Source organism: Neltuma alba, unplaced genomic scaffold, assembly GCF_004799145.2.
Source record: "Neltuma alba isolate B1F8T4 unplaced genomic scaffold, ASM479914v2 tig00010603_pilon, whole genome shotgun sequence".
NCBI classification, from domain to species: domain Eukaryota; kingdom Viridiplantae; phylum Streptophyta; class Magnoliopsida; order Fabales; family Fabaceae; genus Neltuma; species Neltuma alba.
This window is the reverse complement of record NW_021635465.1, coordinates 337,955-358,031: the sequence shown is the minus strand read 5'-3', so window position 1 is coordinate 358,031 and position 20,077 is coordinate 337,955.

Sequence of the window (20,077 nt, the reverse complement as noted above, 5' to 3'; positions counted from 1 at the left end):
CTTGGATACTTGAGGATCTTCTTTTAATTCCATAATCTCTTGTAATTACTTGGGATATCATAGGAATTCTCTTGGAATTTTATTCTCCTTAAAAATATTTATTTGGAGTTTTCCAAATAAAATCCCTTAAATTGCCCTAAATTACCCTTAAATTCCTTAGTAATTTTTTAAGGGTAATTTGGTCATAAAACTAATTTTATAATCTCATATAATTCTCAAAGGATATTATCCTTATTTTTTCTTAATTTTATAAGGCTTGGAAATATTTTTTCATAATTATTTTTGACCAATTTTTCTTAATTAGTCAAATTTTCATAATTGGTTTGGAAAATCATAATAATTATTTTCCACCAAAATTCTTTTATTTCTCCTTGTCATTTTTGACCCTTTAGTATTTAGGAATATTTCTTATTCCTAATTACCATATTACTGGGTGTGATAGTATGTACTGACTTCTAGTATTGAAAGTGCTGGAAATATAAAGCATAATATTGATGCAAATTGCTTGGATGCTGATTCTATGGAGAAATATGAACTTAACCATAGCCTCAAAAATTATCTTTCTGAAAATCCTATTAAATGCATGCTTCTAAACAATTGGTATGGAAATATTTAAAAATTTTGAAAGACAAAATTGAAAATAAGGATAAATATTTTCATCTAATTCTTTCTTATGATTTGTTGCTTGATTTAAGTAGTTGTGTAAATAGTAATATTGCATTGCATAATCATATTCTGCATGAATCTTCTTCTTCTTCCACTCTTTTACCACCCATTTCTTGTGTTAGCAAAAGTGATGTGATGTACTCCAACAACTGTTGGTTGGATTCTTTATCTTTTGCTTTGTATACACAAGACATTTTTGAAAATATTGCTAATTATTTGATTCTCGTGGAAAGGAATCCTATTGAATTTCTTGCGTGTGATGTTTACTTGGTAGATTTTGCTCTTTCCATTGCTTTATATTACTCTTGATCGCTCTAAGCCTTTCTCTTTGGACTAGATACTACTGCTACTTTAATGTTTCTCTTGTAGGAACCCTCACCACCTAGAAGTGTCAATGGAGAAGTGAGCACACAGAAGAAATGTGTGCTTCTTATACGGGATGAGAACTTCTTCTACAGGAGTTTGAAGAGATTTTATTCTCAAGGTTGTCCCTTTTGGCTCATTAATTGTGATCTTTTGAATTATTTGGTTGTTTTGTGAGATGAGTGTGGGGAAGGGACATCCAGTAGTAAAAGTAGTTTATTTTGTTTCCTTTTCTCCTTTTTTGGTTTGGTTTCTCTTGTTCAAGGTTGTACTTGGGTTTTGCATTAGAGACAATACAAGTTTAAGTATGGGGGAGGGGTTGATATTTAGTAATTGTGTTTGTATTTTTTTGTGTTTAATGAAAAATTTGGTTTTCAAAAAAAGAATTTTGAAATCTTGATTGATTTTTTAACTTAATTTGAAGATTTTGAGTCAAAAATTTTAAAAATTTATGCTTCCATTAAATTACACTTGAATTTTTGTATTCTTAGATCTTGGTAAATGTTTCTGAACTTGTATTGATATTTATGAGAATTACTATTTATTCAAAGTTGAATGTGTTAGTTTCATTGGTCATAACTCTTTAAGCATGCTTTTATATTGATTAAGTTAATGTATTGTGATTAATTTGAAGTACAATTAATCTTTGTGCATGAGCATATGAGATTTAGCCTTGTTGGAAGATTCTTTAAGCCTAATTTTCATTCACAATGTGTTGCATCCACTTACCTCTTCTACTTTCTAGAACCTGCTTTAGTCCTTATTCAAGACCTAGTTGCATTAATGTTATGAGCATAATAGAGGCATTACTTTCTAAGCCCATACATCCCAAATACAAACCTCATGATCTTACCCATTGCTAGCCATTTGAGCCTTTACCTTTTCTCAAGTGCCAAAGCATGCATTATATATTCAAGTTTCCAACACTTTATTATTACATTCATGATGTGTTAAACTTTATCTTCTTGGGTTTTGAATTGCCAAAAGAAAAAAAAGAAGAAAAAATGAGAAAAGAAATAGAAAAAGGCAACGAAATAGAAGCAAATGTTTGAGAAAAGCCAAAGAAAGAAAGATCAAATAAAATGGTACCAACAGAATAAATTTTTAAAAAAGGCAATTCATTGGTGGTTTAAAGAACAAGGTTGTGCTTCAAGAGAATAGAGTAAATATTAGTTGGAAACCTTTTCTGAAATGCTTGGTGCTTTGTCATTTCATATCTTTTTACTTCACTTCATTTCATTTAGCCCTTTCCATCATCATAACCTCTTGATCATTGTATTCATGCATTAAAAATATAGAGGTATGATTTTAACAAGCTTATGGTAAAATGGTTGATTAAGTGGATTTGAGAGAGAATTACCCCAGCCTAGTGAGTAGAGTGAAATAGTTTATACCTTGAATGTTTTTCTCTTTTGCTCATTCCCATTGCATTGATTGTATTATACTTTAATCCCTTCTCATTAACTTGGATCACTATGATTGCTTGTTTGAACAGTTGGGTTAATGGTACTATTGCTCTCTTACTTTAAGTTCGTAAGGGTTCCCATTTGTATCAATATTTACTCTTGCTTTGGTTTTGTATTGCCTTTGTCCAAGAGTACAAAGATTTAGGTGTGGAGGAATTGATTGAACCCAATTTTTCTATGTCTTTTTATATCATTTTCAGGGTTTTTATCATGGGTTAGTCGCTCTTTTAGTAGTGATTGTGCTTAATTTGGATTAAGAGTGTTTACTTTGAGTTAGTGTCTTTTTGATAATAAAATTGTCATAATTGGTTATTATTTGTATTTAATTGATTTCTAGGACAATTAATGCTTCAAATCATTGCTATTCATTATAGGACACTTGCGAATTAGAGCTAAGATTGAAGACCAAGGGATTACACAACACAAGACCCAAAATATTGATTCTAGAACTATTCACTGCGGCTAAGAATTTCTGCGCCACGACAAAAGTATGAAAATGTACATCAGTGGCTATTCTGGGAATATTTACGGTGGGAAGAAATTTTAGGCCTCAGCAAAGGCCTCGTATCAGTAATCCAGTTCAGATCTAGAATACAAAAATAGAGCAACCACACATATGATCTAATTGACCACTTAAACCTTCAAAAACCCTATTTTGAAAATGTCGCTCCATTCTATCACCTTATACACCTCTCTTCACCTACCTTCTTGCCTCTCTATCTTTATCTTCTTCCCCATCCATTTCCTTTACTTTCTTTTATTCTATCTCATTCTCTTCTGCTCCTGGCTACTATGGCTGATGATTTAACTCTAATTGGAGCTATTCTTCAAGCTATGGAGGGCTAGGGTTCTATCTTCTTGAGGATGGAAGATGGTGCTTGAGTTTTAAAGCTGACTAGGGGAGTTTTCTTGTTTTATCCTTCATTTAGCTATAGGTTTATGATTTCCTAGATCTTAGGAATAGTAATTTATACCTAAACTCTTTGATTATGATTGTAATAACTGTTGGATGATTAATTTGTGTTTTCGATTGGTTAATGAGGATTTTGTGCTTTTTAATATATGCGATTGTATATATATTTAGTTTTGACTACTTATTTCCTGTGTACTCAACATGATCATGTTAGTTGTTTTAGAAGAAAAGGGTTTTTAATTGAATCTAATGTATTAACTAATCACAAGCACACACTAAGAGGACTTGACAATGTCTTAAGGATTGAATTCATGAATTAAGATATTAGACTAAATGATATTTGAGGTTTGCTATTTAAGAAGCTTAGTGAAAATAACTCCCATTATCTTTTATGAACAATGATTACACTAATCCTTTTTCAAGAGGCTCATTATCTTCTATTTCCATTCCATAATCATTTTATTAAAAAACCAAAAATAGTAATTTAGGTCTATTTTCACTGCATATGCTTTAGTTGTAGTTCAAATTAATCTTAAAACCCCAAACCTTTTATTGCAATGCATGACATTTAGTCTAGCTTAGTTATCAATAAAAGCTCCACGTGAACATGACCTGGATTGCATTGTTATATTGTATCTCTTGGATTTGGTTATAAATTTCTTGCATTTGACCCCAAGGCATAATGACACAGTCAAATCAGTAGCATGTGATCAGGGTTTGCTTACACAAAACTCTAAAGTTTTTGGCATGTTTGGAATGAGCAATTATGCTAGTACCAGTGATAGTGACATATGATTTGGAGGCATTTCATACTATGAAGAGTTGGTTGATATTGTTAAGTTAAATTATCAAGGACTTTTCACCGTCACTCTCTTCAAGTGTTGCTAGCCAAATACGATAACTTCATATGGACTCACTATCAATGAATTGGGTATCAAATCTATTAATTTATCCAGGCTCATTTATGCGGGAGAATCTGAAGATCATGAGCCATACATTCTTGCCTCTGAAGCATACCAGGTTTATTATGTCGAGGATGAGAAACATAAAAATTGAAATATGGTGGTCTATGTGAAGCTACAAGATCTTTATGACATAGGTGATGATGGTGATGACATCACTTATGACAGTGAACCCCTCGAATCAACAAATTTTGAAAATTTCTTCTTCAAAAAAGATGACAATTTAGCAATTGTTAGGTATGTCTCTTTTATATATAATTTTGGTTCATTTTTGTTACATTAATTAACAATTAAATGTTTTAATTTTAATATACATCTATTAAATTATTTCTAATTATTTGACTTTATATATTTCCTTTTCAAGCAAGGTGACGAAGAATAAAATTTTCAATAGTTCATTGGAAACAACTTTTTTACAATTAGCAACTAAATTATATTAATTTTTTTCATTTATAACAGTTTTAAAACAGCAACAAACAAAAGCTGCTACAACATGTAAAATTGCTACAAATATACACAACTGCTATAAATGACACCCGCCCTCTATAAATACACCCACCCTCCCGTTCTTTCTTACATCTCCTCTCCACTTCTTATAAGTTTTTTTCTTATCAATTTATTTTTATTTTATTACATTATTAATTTTAGTTTTGCTAATATTTTTTATTCTTTTATGCAGCACTTAATCATTGTTATCTTTTGCTCCTTCTAATTCATTTTTATCTTCATAAATAACATTACAATAATTTTTTAACTTTATAATTTATATTTTAAATTCTAAATATAATAATAACTAATGTCCATTTAATATTTAAAATGTTAACAAAATTTCCTAACATAAAATTTAATAAAATTTCATTTCAAAAATTATATAAACCATATTTAATTTGTTATATTTTATCTTATTAATTTAATTACAAATCCAATGACAATTTTTTTTAACAAAATCTATCTATCGTTTGTAGTGGTTCTTTAACCATGACAAAAAACGTAAAGGATGTTGTTTTTTTCCTAAAATTTTTAAATTTGTAGCAGTTTTCACACAGCTACAAATTTCTCTTGGCACCATTTTTTTTTCAAAATTTTTTAGTTTGTGGCGGTTCAATAGAACTGCTATAAATGTTAGTGCTATCATAAACTTTTTGATTCCAGCCAAATAGGAACCTGGCGTCATTCATTAGTAGCAGTTTGCTAAACTATGACAAAGTTTAAAATTTTAATTCCTGCCTTACATTTGTGTTTGTAGCGGTTTTATAACGGCTACAAATGTTCATAAAGTGATCTCATATACGACATTATTACTAGTAGTTAATTAACTGTGACAAAAATATTGTTGTGGTTAGGCTTCTTATGTAGCGGTTTTGATAAATCTCTACAAAACAGTTTGCTTAGGTGGGTTTTGTAAGGTTGCACAAACCGTTATAATTGGCTTTTGTAGCGGTTAGATCGTTGATTTTAATAGCGATAAATTGCGTTTTGTTTTATATAGCTTAACCTAAAAGGGAATAAAAAATTTGGTCAAATTATATTAATATCCTTAGGTTGAGTCAAGATTTATTGCAAATGCATTGTGAAGAAATGGAAATTGTTAATTTAGAATTAAAAATTGTGATCTATATAACAAAACTTGTTAATTTTAAAGGTTTTCTTATGCTCACGTGTTTTGTAAGATTTATTGGAAATATTTTTCAAAACAAAAAAAGAAATTATTAGTTTGAAATTGAAATGTGTGAATCGTGTAATGAAACCTGTTTATCTTTTAAGGTTGTGTTGTAACACTACTATAAACTTATAAATATTTGATACCAAATACTTTATGGTTATTCTAAAAATTGTCAACTTAGAGGTACACGAGAATTACTTGACGGTTATTATTAATCGCTGTTAAGTATTGTGCTAAAATACTTGACGATTTTAAATAAACATTAAGTATTGTTTTAAAATACCTAACTATTCTAAAGAAGAACCATGAAATATGGTTTCACGAAGGAATATTTGACAGTTTTTATTAGAACCGTCAAGTATTTTGAGAGAAAACTTGATTCCTTTTTTTTTTAAGTCCCTAATTTGTTCATTTCGCCCAGACTCATTTGAAAATTTTACTGTCATTTCTCTGTTGCTCACTTTCCCTTAGCCTTTAAAGATTCAAATCCTTGTTCCCTACTATAATTTTGCCCTTTCCTCTCTAATTTTGTGCTTCTCTACCATTATTTTCCTAATCTCCCTTTCACTACCATTGAGTTTGTTGTTCACCGTTTACTGTTTTCCCCTGCCATTGTGCTCGCATTTTAGGACAGTGCAGGAGGTGGTTCTGCTTCGCATTCTAAGTTCATCGCCTTTTTTCTTCTTCTATAGTGTTTTAAAAATGTTATGGGTTTATAGTAAATGCCATTTGTTTTGGTTTATCTCTTCTTATTCTTCTTCTTCTTCATTTGAAAGTTGACTAGCGGGTTTTTTTAGTTGTTCTTCGTTTCCATGTTGGTTCATTTATATGGGTTATATGTTGTTTACAAGTTTTATATGCTGGGTTATGTTATCCGAATTATGGGTTATATGTTCTGATTATAGTTTACAGGGTTTGATTTCTGGTTGAATGGAATCATTTTGGTTCTATTAAAGCATTATTCCTAATGGTTTGAATGATTACATGTTACTTGAGATATTATTTAGATTAAATTAAACTTCCATAAATAATTGCCTTCTAAAGAGGGTTTTACTTGTTACTGTTACTTGCTGGTTTGGTATTGAATGATTACATGTTACAAATAGATGGAATAATTGCCTTCTAAATTAAACCTGTTACTTTCTGGTTTGGTATTGAAAGGTTTATTTTTTGATTCTAAAATAGTAGGGAAAAAAAAGCACAAGGCATGGGAAGTGCTCATTCTAAGTTGCTATGTTGCCAAATTTTTTCCAATTGCAATAGGACATGATTGAATTTAGATGGCATTGTTTCTAAATTCAATGAAAATTGTTTTTAGTTTGAAGAATTTAACTTTCATACAAGTTAGTTGGAATTTAGTGGCAATGTTGTTATTAGTTATGATATTGCCCTGCTACTGGTTTAATGCTTAGTAATTTTTTTGAAGTTAATATAGTTGAAATAGAAGACGTTAAGCCTAAAAAATGCTCATTTTTAAGCTGTTATGCTGCCCTTTTTTTAAAAAATGGAATTGAACAATTGTTAATGACTAGAATTACTAGTTATTAATAGTTGGAATAGCAAAATTAAAATCAAAGAGGGTAATATGTGATCAGTTATGACTTATTGATCTCCTACTTTGTTTAATTCGCTCAACATGTTTGACTCACTAATCATATTTCCCTCCAAATGTTTAATGTTAGATGTGGACCATAGATGAGAAATGGATATCTGCTAACCGCCTATCAAAGGAATATTGGGACAGCATAGAATATTTTGTTAAGTTTGAAGTTAGGTATGTCGATAATCACAATAGCATTATTTGCCCTTGTGTTAAGTGTTGCCTTCTAAAGAGGGTTTTACCATCTATTTGTGAGAGCCACTTAATTATCAATGAAATTGATCAAAGTTATAAGTTTTAGACAAAGCACGGGGAGACAAGAGATGTGAGTAATAATAGTTGAGGGCAACGTGAAAGATGAGGATCAACTAATTTTGACACAAGTACATTTAAAGCTGACTACCTTGAAGATATGGCCAACATAATTGAAGGAGAGCTCAAGGATTGTCCAAAAATGTTTGAAAAGATAAAGAATAACATAGGGACACCTCTGCATAAAGGTTATACTGAGTTCACAAAATTGTCTGTAGTTTTAAATTGTATAACTTGAAAGCAAGAAATGGTTGGAGTGACATAAGCTTCACAGAATTGCTTTCGCTTTTGAAACAAATGCTACCGAAGGAAAATAAGCTTTCAAGCAAAAAGTATGACACAACAGGTATTGTGTTTTGTTAGCTTGAGCTATGAGACGACATATGCTTGCCTGAATGATTGTATTTTGTTAAGGAAGGAATATAAGTCACTAACTGAGTGTTCTAAGTGTAAAGCCTCACACTACCAAGAGAACAGGAAGAGTTTAAAGAAAGTATTATGGTATTTTCCTATTATACCAAGATTTAGATGCTTGTATAACAATGAAGAAGATGTGAGAAATCTAAGGTAGCATGCTAATGAAAGGATTAAAGACGGCATGCTTCGGCATCCCACTGATTCTCTAGAATGGAAGAAGTTTGACATTGAGTATCTAGAATTCAGGGAAGAAGAGGGGAATCTAAGAGTAAAAAGAGGAAAAAAGCTAGTTGATTATGTAAATTCTCTTTATTATTGAGTTAACTTTTACTTGACTTGATTATGTTTGATTCATATTTTATTCACTCATTTAATGCTATGTGCTTTAATTTGTTACAAATGGCGGATAATAGTAGATCTAGCACTGATAATCCATGTCAACTCAATAATGCCACTAAACAAGAGCAGCACTTACAGGAAGAGACATAGCGTATACAGAAAGGGTTGTGTGTCATGAAAGAGGTGATTAAAGTGAGATCAGAGGGGAAAAGGTTTACTGTGCAATGGAATAAGAAGGGATGAGCTATGAAATCAAATAAGTTTATTAGCTATATTGACGTTATGGTAAGAAGCATCGTGCTGATCACTATACAGCACTAGAAGAAGGTAGACCACATAGTACGAGATGCTATCTGGCATGATGTATTGGTAAGATATTATTATGATAGCTCAAATTTGCTTTTTTCACAAGATGCTTCAAACTAATAGTTTGATTTCTATGTTTTGTAGTCAAGATTTCATATTAATAAGAGCAAAAAAAAAGTATATTTTGGAGAAGGCTGGGACAGCACTATGCTCATTTCAGTATTTTATTACAAAGAAATACTTAAAGGATCCTTTCTCAGCTGACTAGTCTGAGGTTCCTCTCCTGCTACAGGAAGTGGTCAAACAAGAGGATTGGGTAGCTTTTGTTCAGTCACATCATGAAAAGAAATTTCAGGTAACATTTATTCTCTATTCTAAAGTAAATTGCATTTAATATTTAATGTGTTCACCTAAATCTTTTTTGTTTTCATAGGAATTAAGCATCCAAAATAAGGAGAGGATGAAGAAGAATGAATATCCCTATAGGAAAGGGTGCTTGGGGTATACCGCCCTTGAGAAATAAGTGATAGAAAAGGACGGATCAAACGTTACTGTATCCAGTCAAATGCTATAGGCATTGGCTAAGCAAAACAAAGATGGACAAATTGATAATCCTCGTGTGAAGGAGATCATTGATAGGATGGTAAGTTTTAATATGTGTTCTTATTTAATTAACATCTTAAAGTAGCAATACTAACAATGTTTACTGCACCAGAAACTATGTCCCAGGAGGTTTCCCAAGAAAGAAGCAATATATCAGATGATTAAGATATATTGAAGATGGCACTGGGGACTTTTGATCAACCTAGTCGTCTTAGGGGTGTTGGCTTTGAATTCACAAAGCAAGCTTATTTTGGGGCAAGACAAAAGGCCTCAATGTCACACCTTCTTTTTATTACCATATTATAAGTCAATCAAAACCATTACAATCCATTTCTAGTATTTTAGCCCAATTTTGAAAGAGCATAACTCTTCGCACAAAACTCCAATATAAACGTTCTACTACTTGATTTAAAGCTAAAAATATGATCTATGAGTCTACCAAATCTCAAGTCCAGACTCAAAGAAATACTTATTATTTTATGTGTCCCAATTTTGGCCATTTTCAAGGACTTTTTATCCCCTAATTAGGTCCAACTTTTCCTTTTCTTTACCTTTTACCCTTCCTTAATCTTTTGGAAATTGTGATATACTTGTATATACATTCTAGTATACCATACATGTTCATATATGTTCATCTCCATAAAAGAGCTGCTATCTAACAAGCACAAAACATTCAAAATATTACATAACATAACATAATATACATTAGCAATGTCACTAAGCATTTACATGCCTTCAGTCACCACTTCCCGGCTCTTGCCCTTGCTTGATCCTCCTCCTAGGGTTATTTTAAACATAGGGGGAATAAGATTTCAAAGAAATTCCAGTAGCAGAGAATTATAATTTTCATGCAATCATGCAAACATAATGTGACATGCTTTTGTGCAATAACTTTATTGCTCATGCATAATAAAATGCCATGGAAAGTAAGCCAGTTCATTCATATTCATGTAACATAAGCCAAAGCACGCTTAACATAAACATTGCAATCATAATTCAGTAGCATAGCCTAGTCACATCATGGCATTCATAGCACATACACACATATACATAAATGTAAGCAAGAAAGAATTTTAATCATAATTCAATGCTACCTCTTGTGTTCTTAGTGACTTGTTCCCTTTTGATTCAGGGTGTCTCCTTGATGATTGGGCAAAGCACCTAGCAAACCAATATCAATGCCAATTATTCACCAACCATTCAAACACATTATACAATACTTGAACATTAAACCCCTTGTTTTTCTTGCATTTTTGACCTAATTATTTTCCTTTTGTTCTAATCAATCTCTTAGGTCATTCCTACATGATTTTTCATTTAGAATCTAAATATCCAATTAGCTTTTACAAAATCACATGTCTTCCCCATGAACATGAGTTGGCCGAATAGTATATAGGTTAAGGTTCAAAATTTTATTTTTGATTCCAATGCTTCCAACCTTAATCTCTCAACATAACCCTACACAAAACCACCATATAAACTCATTGGAAGCACCAAAATCATCAAAATCCAATTCCTTGTCCAAAAAATCAACATGGCCGAATTATAGGGCTTAAGGTTTCAAAATTCTCATTTTGATTCTAATGATTTTAAACACCTTTCCTTAGTATTTCCCTACACATTTTAAACTCATTGGAATCATCAAAACACATTGAAACAATTCTTAATCCTAAGAACATGACTTGGCCGAATTAGGTATCATAAATCCTAAATTGATTTTCGTCCATAAATCAATCCAAACAACATCCAAACATACCAATTCAAGCTCATAATCAAAGTTTCTATCCTTCCTTAGAGTTTCTCATGCTTGACCAAAATTTAAACATGGTTTCCCCTTAAGATTAATCATGATTTTACCATTCCGATTGCATAAAAATCAAGCTTACACATACCTTGATTAATCCCTAGTGGAAACTTGATAGCTTGGCCTTTGCTTGAAGTGGCTTAAAGGTGATTTAAGGTGAGTAGAAATTTTGGCTGCACTTCCCCAAGGTTTCCCTAACTTGGCCAAAATGTGAAGGAATGGAAGGGGTATTTATAGACCTCTATAAGCTACCTAAACCTGCCCTTGGTCAGCTATTTTTCTACCCAAAATGCCCTCTAATTTTCAGTTCAAAAGCAGAAAAATATGGGCCACAAGATCTTGCTTGCTCACTAAGTAATTTTTAATCCAATGGTCAAGAATTTGCCAACAAATTGACATGTGGTCTTTGCGTCTTGGGGAGCACATCCTTCCTAACCAAAATAGGCTAACTAAATGTCCAAATCTGGTTGGGAAGTAATGGAGTTGGTTTGGTTCAATTCCAATTACAATCTTTCATCCAATTTACCCCCTTTTAGCCCAATATTAGGAAAAATATCTTGAGGCTCCTAAAAATTCATTTCTTTACATGATAAATCCTCATTTAATCCAAAAGCATGATTTGGAAAGTTTGGGAATTTTTCACAGCCTATAACTATTTATTTCACAATTTTCTCTGAAATTGGGCTTTTGCCGATAGAATTTCAGAAGTAAATTCTTTATAAATTATTCCCTTCACTTTCAATGCCTGAAAATAATTTTATGAATTCATATATATTCCTAATAAATTTATCCATATTTTTCTTGAATTATTGAGGCCCTTACGTAATTAAAATAATTATATTTCCTCAAATTTCACTATCTCCTCAAAAATAATTATTTTTGGGAATTTTCACCATAATTTATTTTGGGCCATTTTCATCCTAAAAGATCATAGGTGCCTCAAAAACCTCTAATTTGACCTTTTTCTATTTTTGGGAAATTTTTCGAATATCTGCAAAATTTCTAATTTTGCCCCTGAGAGTTCGGTGTCACTAGTCTGACTTCCTTTAGTATTCAAATTTTGGGATGTGACACTTAACATCAAACATGCCTTCTTCAATTGAGTTTATGGAGTTGAAGGAGGAAACACATTGGCTAAATGAGCAGGTCAAAGCCTAAACGCTCCTGATTGAGCAATTGATTAAAAGTGAAGCACTATGGCTGGCTTTGAATCTCAGCCAGAGCGGGAAAGACGGCTGCACATTCTCCTTTCTAATTGAGGTATAATACTACTTGTCTTTATATTATCACATTTAATTATTTTCAGAACAAACCAAATAACATATATATGTTTGCTTAGGATGAAGTGGACGTCCATTGTATGGCAAATATCCTTAAACATCACACTGTCGCCACGAGTCACGTGTTTAACTTACTTGGAGAGGCTATCATTCATAATGCACCTCTCTCTACTGATCATGTAAGGATACAGTTGAACACTACTATAGATGGCAACTACGCCCTTCCTATGCCCACTCCAGATGTAGAGACAGTGGCCCAAATGGTAGGTAGCTTTGTTGCTTGGCCTGGATGTCTTATTGTGTTAGAATCGCCAAAAAAGTGTATATACATATGTTGAAACCTTAACTAATTTAAAATAATGTATAAATTCTATTTTAATTGCTAACTATACATTTGTTAGTTTAAGGGGAAAAAGAGCCTATTGGGATATTAGTCATTATTGTGTTCACAAACAAAGCCCTCTGAGCCTATTCTTGTAGTATCATCAAGATATAGAATATGTCTTGAGGAATATACAATTGGGGCAAGATTAGAACATGGCCATTACTTAATGATTCCTCTCAACTTAGAGCTAGAGGTATATGATACAGCCATATTGAGTACATAACAAATGATATACTGAAAGAAATTCTGGCTCATGAAATGGCTAGCACGAATGCCTGTAACTTTTATATAAGATATTTCTCTAACCATGATTAAATATTTAATTACTTAGACCATTTATTATATTGATATTTTTGTTTGGGCAATTAGGTACCTTTAAAAGAATTTCATTGTTCATGGTAGCCTTGATAAAAAGTTCAAGTTCATCAGTCCCATGCCTTTGCTGGCCACTGCCCTAATATGAAGCAAGACTTATCAAGGGATTTGGCAGATATCTTCATTTCAAGGGCAGTAAAGAATGGGGACACTATAACACCTTCAATTTATACCAAATAACTAACTAATTAGAGGTAAATAGAATCACATTTGATGGCCAAAAGTTTGAAAAATTTGACTTCGACAAATTTTGTTCTCAGATTACTATTCACATCAACTCATAATTTAGCCAAATTTTGAAAATTCATAACTAATTTTAAAAAAATTGAAATTAAGTGATTTCAAGTTTTATTGAAAGCTATTTGGATTATATTTGGAGGAAAAATAGTTGTTGGACGAATTATCTTCAAATTTGAGTTTAGTTTCATTTTCAAAAAGTACTGTCCATTTGATTATTTTCTAATTTTTTTAGCATTTTTGCCTCACTTTGGATAGGTATAACTTCTTGTACAAATATCTGTTTGAGGCATATCACCACTCATTTTAAAGAGAAAAATGAGATCTATTGATCTAGAAAGTTTCATGATTTTTCTCACTCAATTGCTCATATTCACATTGGTCAAAGTTCCATCCCAAAAGGTTGACTTTTATCCCTCACTTATCTTTCCTTTCCATAATTAATCTCTAGCATAGCATACTAATCATTCCACTACACAATTGATTTTAATATCATACTTTAGCATGTGATTGCATAAAGTTGTCACATATAGTCATCCATAAAAGATTAATTTACATTCATCCACAAAATCCAAGAAAGGTTCAAAACCATAATTCATTTCATTCATTACTTCCTTATGCATTGGTGATTGAGCTTAAGATATTATTATCTTTTCATTACATTATCCATGATTTTATGGTATTTTCTAGCCCTTTTTAATGATAATTGTGCTTAATTTAGATTAAGAGTCCTTACTTTAAGTTAGTGTCATTTTGAGGATTAAATTGTCATAATTGGTTATTAATTGGATTCAATTAATTTCTAGGACAATTGATACTTCAATTTGTTGCTTTTTTATTGTAGAACACTAAAGATTGGGGCCAGAATTGAAGAACTCAAGGCACAAGAAGCAGGAAAGGATCCTCTGCCTAAGTTTGCCGCGGCACACTTCTGACTTCGCCGCGGCGAAAATCATCTGTTGAAGTAAGGCTCTCTGCCATGTTTCGCCGCGGCGAACCTCTCGTATCAGCAAATCTTAGACCCGACCATTTCGGGAAATTTTGACCTACCCATCCCCAGAAACCGACCCATGCACGCAATTTTCAGGTTAGAAACCCTATTTTGGGTATGATGAGATCAAACTCTCATCATTCAGCCTCCACCTACGTTTCTATCATCTTCTTCTCTCATCTCACCCTCAGAAACCCTAATCCTCCATATCCATCCTCTTCACCTTCATTTCCTTACACCCTTTTCTTCATCCATTTCCATTTCTTCCATCTGCTACTGTCATGGCTGAAGAACAATCTCTAGTTGGAGCTGATTCAAGAGCTATGATGAGCTAAGCTTCTTAACTCTTGAATATGGTGGAAGAAGCATGAGTTCCAAGAGCTTCAAAGGGGAGTTAGCTTCATCCATAGTTCTAGTTCTTTATTTATGAATTTCTAGGTCTTAGGATTTGTAAATTGGGGCTGAACTATTTTGATTATGGTCGTAATCAATTCTGGATGATTATCTTGTGTATTGGATTAGTTAATGTTGAATTTGAACTTCAATATATGTGGTTACATATATGTTTCTATGCAACTCTTTTGATACTCTCTTTCTTGCATGGTATTGTTTGATTGTTGAGTTAATCTAGGCTTGCATTAAACCAAGTGCATTAATTAATCTTAATACACACACTAAGTGAGCTTAATAGGATCTTATGAGATGGGTGGCCATTGATTAAGATCCTAGACTTAAAGAGTTCTTTAAGGTTTTTCCTTTAGAAAACTTGGTGATTTTTACTCCCAAAATTATTTTGAACTATGATTGCTTCAAAGCTATTTTCAAGAGATTACCTATCATTAATTTCCACTACATTACTACTATCTTAGAAAAATCCAAAAACATAGTAACTTAGATTTGATTTAATTGCATTTAGTTTTGGCACATTTCATTAAATGTTAAAAACCCAAAAACCCCCCTTTTTCATTACTTTGCATAACCTTTAGTCTAACCTAGATAATTAACTAAGGCTCCCAAAAGAGAAACGACCCGAGTTTGCATTATACTGCATAGCTTGGATAAATTTTTGAGCGAGAACCCCTAAGCGAACGATAAGAAAGGCTCTCTTTCAATTGGCCACCTCCTTACCCTTTCCTTTTGATGATGAAGGCCCTAGTTTTTTCAAACATAGGGGGTAAGGTTTATAGAAAACTTAGTAGCATAGCATCATATTCACAACGTCACACAAGCAAGCTATTACATGCCACATAAACTAGCTATCACATACTGTCACTTAATACACATGCCATGGAAAGAGAATAACATACTTCTCATTCATAGCACTCAACATTGCATAAGCCAAGACATTACATGCATAGAGTTATACATCACATAATATCATCATCTCATCCACATCATGGTATAGCAACATAGCATAACATATAGCAATAAATACAATGCAAGGTGACATTTAAATAGTAAATGCTAGCTACCTCTTTCAAGCTTTCCTTGATCCTTCAAGCTCTTCCCCTTAATCAATTCTTCTTCTCTTTTGATGCTAAGCCTATTGATAGCATAATAGGGTATCACAAATTATTATCTCATCTAATGCATTATTCATATAACCCTTAATCCCCTTTTCTTTGATTTTTGAGTAATTATTTCTAATTTGGATTCTTTAATTCCCTTGGGCCATTCCAATATAACTTTTCATGTAGAATTCAAATATCCACTTAGATTTATAAAAATCTAATTCCTTCCTAATGAACTCACTTTGGCCAAAACATATACCCTTTGAAATCAAAATCTCTATTTTCAATTTTAATGCTTCTAAGCTTTCTTTCTTGGTGTTTCCCCACACTAGTTTATCATTTAAACATATTTAAAGCATCAAATTGAATTGAATCCAATCCTAACCCCAATTTCTTTCTTTGGCCAAAACACCTCTCAATCTAGGGGTTAGATTTTCTTTCTAAAACTCAATCAAAACCAATAATCTCCTATCCTTTTTAGGTATTTAATCAATGTTTCAAACTCTTAGCTAAATTCCTCCAATTTTCCAAAAATTTTGGCAGCATTTTTTCTTAGGAAATGACCATCCAATCAACATAAAATGATATAAAAATAATCCATAATAAATCACAAAAGGGGGGGTGAATTTGGTGTTAATTAAAATTAAAAATATTTCGCAATATAATGAAATTCATAATTTTTGAGTATAAAAACAATGAATTGATATAAGCATAATCATAGTAGTAAAATAGTTTAGCTGGAAATATAAAGAGTTAAGGGTAGAGAAGATGCAAACTGTGATTTATCCTGGTTTGGTCCTCACTGACCTACGTCCAGTCCTCAGGCTCCCCCTGAGATTTTCAATCCACTATCTCCCTCAAGTTTAACACAAGTACATGAGAACCACTACAACCACAAGTTTGATCCGGACACTAGTGACGCCACTTACAATCCTTAGACTAATCAGTCTATTCAACAGCAACCTCACACTGAGGTAAATACTCCCCCTTACACATCATAAGGATACGATTTGATAATGATAATGAAGATTGAATATTTCTTCTCTTAAAGAAGTGATAAATGAATCTTAAGCACATTTGGAAAACTCTCCTCTCTATCTTACGAATACATATGTTATAGTCTTTGAAGTATAGAGAAAGGGAGTTTTCTCTCGGAGATCTAAATAAGAATATGTTGATTTGGCATTTTAGCTTTCAATGTTGTAAGCTTAGACTCTTCTCTTTTTTGTCATTTTGAATGCTCTTCTATTTATAGATGATGTTGAGCATTTGACCGTTGAGCATCTTCTTCCCGTTTGGCTCGAAGAATATGACCGTTGAAACTAGCCATTAAAAGCTTTTGACAAAAGTTGATTCTTCACATCATAAATTCATTGTGGCTCTTTACCTTAAATAATCTTCCTCAAATCAAGTGATAAGTATATGATAATCTTAGAAACAATAAGTTGGAAAACATGGAATTAATCATCAGATATTCAGAGATTTAGAAAGTAAGATGAACTTACTTAATTGATATCTCGATCAATAATCCTTTGATCAATCATAGTATCGATTAATTATATGAACAAAAGATATAGTAGATATATGCAATTATCAAATAGATTGTGGATCATATGATGATGGAACAAATGATCGATAAACGATGAAGCATGAACACAGTGAACTCCAAATGAAATATGTAAGGTTAATCCCTTTCAAGTTACGTTTGCCTTCATGTCTTTTCAATAGAGAGTTATTGATGATGCCTCTATCGTTAAAGCACTCAATTAAACTAGGTCCTAATTGATTTGTAGTTTAAGATCAACCTACGTCATTACTTCCAAGGAGCAAGTTATGGGTTTCTTTAGGTAAAAATTTAGGTGATAAAAAAATGCAATAAATTGGACCTAAAGTAAAATGCAAAATTCTAATTCTAAATGAAAGATGCAAATGTCCTAAAATCTATATGAAAATTAAATTAAACTAAATGAATGCAATGCAAATTTTGGGGGGATTTTTTGTTTGAAGATAGAAAATTAAAATAATAAATGAAGAAAATTGACTAAAGAGCAAAGAAAATTAACAAGTGAAAATTGAGAAGTTCTCTTCTGTAAGGTAGAAGGGACAACTTAGGATTTGCATGGATTTAACCTTCATAACCTTAATCAGTTAATTAGACCAAAGGAAAGTGATAAGAGGGTGGAATTAATAAACTTAATCACCTACTTGAAACAAAAGGAACCCTCAATTTCAAAAACCTTTAAACTATTAGAGAACTCATAACAGTATAAGGTTAGTTAATTAAGCTTATCAAAACCAATGAAAAATAACTCAATTAATTCTGGAAATTATGTTTGAAATTATCTAATTAGACAATTAGATAATTAACCAACTTAATTAAACAATTAAGAGGCAGAAGAACCCAAATTTTGCAATTTAAACCACATTGATAATTAAACTCATAATGAAAACTCAATTATAAATTCAATTAACAATGCAAATGTTCATAAACATAAGTTCCAACAAGTGTCTCAACACAAATAAAATCCAAATATCAATTCAATCCAAGAATAAAAATGACAATCTAAAACTAAATTGTCTCACAAAAATACAACTCAAAATTATTTAAAACTAAATAATCTCAAGTCCTTGAATTAAAAAGATAAATGGAACATCACTCCCTTGTGGTCTTCAAGTACTAGCTCAAGGCTCAAGTCTCCTCCATGCTCCTCCCAAGTTGCCTCCCAAATAAGCTTAAGCTTCCATCAATGTGTCTCCTCCTCCAAGGTTGTTAGATGCCATAGCCATGAATGATAAGGTGTGGATGGGAGTTTGGCCATGTAGTGAGAAAGGAGAGGAATATGGTGAGAATAGTTGGGTGAAGGAAGTGATTTTTGACGGTGGATTGATGATGGTGAGAGGTGGTATATGGTGAATATATGGGATAATATTCAAAGGAGAGGATCCATGTTTTAATGTTCGTGCGTCTCTATATAGATGGAAAAGAGTGATCTTAGGCGTGCTAGAGGGATTTTTTTAGGAGAGAAAAGGAAATTTTCTTGGATCCAAAACTCAAGCCCATTAGTAATTAATTGACCTACTAGATATTAGCCATTGGATTGTGCTTAAATTCCAAGAAACAATCTTGCACCATTGGATTTTCCATATACTCTTTCTTGACCTACAAGAATTTAAGTGCATCCATTAATATAGATTATATCCAAATATAATCAAAAATTAAATATCAGATCTGCACAAAAATTAGGCAAGAAATTGCAAAACTTTCTAAAAATAATCTTTCTAAAAATATGAGACTTGTTTCCAAAGAAATAGAAAAAATTAATTCTAAGTCAAAAATAGGAAATCACAAAATATTTATATTTTTAATCCAAAATCTCTATTTTTATGCAAAATCCAAAAATCAACCAATTAATCCGATAATGCATAAAAAGTCCATTTAAGCTCAAAATTATCATTTAAATCCTAAATTATTGTGGGATAAAATATATAAAAATTGGGCTTTATCAGTTATGTGTTAAAGGAAGGCTGAGAAAAGCTTGAAGATGAAAAGAAAATAACTTTTAAAGATCATTATGAAAAGCTGCTGTGAAAACGAACTTGTGCAATGATTGAATAGATGATCGAAAAACATTTGATCGATCATATTATCGATAAAGCTAAATATAAGATAAATATATTTTCAAAGTGTGTTGATTGAATACTTTATCGATAAACAGTTGATAGGAAATTTAATCAATAAAAAGGTTTAACAAAGATTTTCACAGAGTACTCACAAAATATATGATGATCGAGTAAGTGATCGATTAAACCTTAATTGGTTAAGTGATCGATAAAATATCATTGAAAACTTATTTCAGAAATACAAGGAAAAACCTTGATCGATC